This window comes from Theobroma umbraticum, unplaced genomic scaffold, assembly GCF_002168275.2.
Source record: "Theobroma umbraticum cultivar Fairchild unplaced genomic scaffold, ASM216827v3 scaffold_81.0, whole genome shotgun sequence".
NCBI classification, from domain to species: Eukaryota; Viridiplantae; Streptophyta; class Magnoliopsida; order Malvales; family Malvaceae; genus Theobroma; species Theobroma umbraticum.
The window spans coordinates 5,806,831-5,809,932 of NW_018397268.1; the positions used below are offsets into that span (position 1 = coordinate 5,806,831).

Sequence of the window (3,102 nt, forward strand, 5' to 3'; positions counted from 1 at the left end):
GGCCAAGGTGATTAGGAAATTATGAAATGAGTTTCATAAGTCTCCATAAAACTAATGATTTAACTATAAGAACAAAGATGGAAGTCAATAAGAGTAGGCCTTACACAAAGCTCTTATCATCTCCGAGATATATGACGAGGGAATGAATTACATTAATAAACTATGCACTAAAAGATTGTCAAAAAATCCTTTGACTCACCTAACAATTGGATGGCCAAGATGCATTACTAGATGCCAATCCTGGTCTATGAAATTGAATTAGTTAATTTAAGATTGAATATGATTTATTTAAATTAATTAATTAACAAAATTATGATTCAATTCCATTGCCAACATGTTAGGAGCCTACTAGGTCACACACAAAGGTTGCAATTTGGATTAAATTGAGAGTGTGATGACTTAAGTTAGACTTAAATCAAATTCTAAGTTTTAACTATTAAGGACTTAATTAAAAGAGTTTAATTAGGTATTGGTTAAATTTTATAATTTTTATAATATTAGGAACTTATTTTGCAAATTTTGATAAGGTAGATCTAGATATAAATATCACATTTTATCCATTCTTGTGAAACGAGAAAAAAAATAAAAAAATTAGTTTTTCTCTTGAGTGCCACCACTCTTGAGTAGTTTTTTTTTTTTTGAAAACTTCTCCGTTGATTCTTTGTTGGAAATCAAAGAAGAAAAAGGACAAATCGTTGTCCCCTTACTAGCCAAGCTCGTGGCATAAAGCTCTTTCTTTAAGAAAGATCCGTTGCAATTGTTTGCGCAACATTGGAGGTCAAGCGATTGAGTGACTAGGATTCTTTCACATAAAGGATGTTCACTTTTTTATCCTCAAAAGGAATCCATTTGATTATTATATAGCTTGAAAAGGTAAAACGTTTTTTGATTTTATGTGGTGCTCAACTTTGCATTAAACAACTAAGATGATCCAAAGGTAAGAGGCATGGTTTTATTTTGTTTCAAATTTTTTTATTATGTTACTTTGATACTCTAATCATGCCATTCCTAGTAGTGTTTAGTAATTGTTATCAAAAAATTTGGATCTTCTGTTGACATGATATTTCCTATGAAATTGTTGCTGATCATACTCAATGCCTTCATGTCAAGTTAACATGCCCATGGTTATCTTCTTTTGTTGCATCCTTTGTCAACGCCAAATGCACCAGACTAGAGAGAAAGTGTAACACCCTTAATTTTTGATGTAAACTAAGAATAATTTATCACTACAAAAAAACAAGCTTTTTTCGATAGAATTTTTCGTTGGAAAAAGTTAAAATTCCGTTAGAAATACGTATTCCTGACGGATTTTCAACGGAAATTTCTATTAGAAAATCCGTCAGTAAAAGCCTCGTCGGTAATACTTTTCATTGGAAATCCGTCAAAAATTTCCAACGAAAAATTCTATTGGAAAATTCGTTTGAAAAAGTACATAAACAGTTGAATGTCATGCAGAAATTCCGTTGGAAATTTCCAACGAAAATTCTGTTACTAATACCTCTTTTATTAGTGATGCTTTTTCAAACAAAATTCAACAATTAAAATTTCGATAATAAATGTCCAATTGATTTCCATAATTGACTTTCAAAATATTTAAGAGAAACACATTAAAACCTAAAATGCAAAGTCAAGTTCATACAATTAAAAATTATCAAAAACATACAATATCTCAAAATGTCAAATACATAACCTGATATAAACTCCATACTGTTATTAAACACCAATACTAAAAAGTTTCCAAGTCTAGAAATGGAAAAGAGATATCATATCATGAGATGTTACGTTTTTATTTGTCAATATTTGAGCTTGAAGTACCCGCATTTCCTTGTTTTGAAAACGCATTAGTCACGATCATTGCTTCCATACGTGCCATAGATTCACTCATGCTTTCCGCCATTTCATTCTTAATTTCTTCACGTATTTCCCCACATATTTCCTCACGAATTTTATCTAAGTTTTTTGATAGATTTTTCACTTTTTCCTCTAATGCAATTGCGAGATTGGTAGCATTAGAGTTGATAAGGCCACACGCAGACTCAGATGTTGTTGCATTGCTTTGTGTTCCACTAAGAAGAGCTGTAACATGTACTCGAGTACCAAACCCATATACGTGAATGCGTGTAGTCTCCATCCCTCCAATTGCTTTAGTCCAAGCATGTAGATCAAATTCTGGCTGAGAAGATGAATCTTCTCCATACTTTTGTGGTAATACAGAATTATACATTTCCTACATAAAAATTAAATAAGATTAGTATTCAATTATATTAACAACTTTGAAGTAAAAATTAATCAAATTTGTACATACACTCACAGATTTAGACTTGTTATCTATAAAATCACCGTAACCCGCTCAACGCTTATGGGTGCGATTGAATACTTCCAAAAAGCTAACATCTCTTTTCATCTCAATTGTTTGCATTTATTAACAGCTATATATAGTCAATCATAATCCATATATATAAATAACATGTAAGGAAAAGCTAAAGTCAAACTACTAAACATAGAATTTAAATTTAGTTTGAAAAAACCCATACATATAAATACGAAGTAAGATTAATTCATGCCATCTTTTTTGCATGAACAATAAATGGAACTGAACCACTAGTGTGCTTTGGAATGCTTCCTTCTTTAGGCATTAACCAATTTTGCCTTGCTTTTCTCGATTTGTTTTGCAATTCTTCTGTACCCCATATCGTATAGATAAGGGCATCCAAGATTTCATTTGTGATCCATTCTCTTGACATGCCTTTGCAATCCTTAATGTTGTTTGTTTTGACTTCTGTCATTGCTTTGTTCCTCTCTTCTGAAAGCTTATCTTTTAATCGATCGGAACAAATTGCATCCCATATTCGTCGAACCAAAACATCTTGATTTGTAGGCCAAACACATTTTTCCTACATCAAAATAATAGAGTAATTAAAAAAATTGTCTTGTTGCCTTGAAAATAAAAAAGTTATAATTTAAATAAAAAACAAACATAGTACTTGAAATTTTTCAAACATCAACTCCTTTACGTCATTAGGAACTTTCCTCCACGTTGGCCATGGACCATTGAAATGATTTTTTATGATCCTTGTTATTGTAGTTGTGACCCCTCGTTCA

General features: G+C 31.2%; 1 long non-coding RNA gene across 1 annotated transcript; it reads right to left on the reverse strand.

Moving 5' to 3' along the window:
- Window positions 1-1,776: 1,776 nt before the first annotated feature.
- On the reverse strand, window positions 1,777-3,102 carry LOC149526648 (uncharacterized). The gene is made up of 3 exons (XR_016351796.1): window positions 2,985-3,102; window positions 2,312-2,894; window positions 1,777-2,227 (listed from the first exon to the last, which is right to left on the reverse strand). It is a non-coding gene; the product is annotated as an uncharacterized LOC149526648 (long non-coding RNA).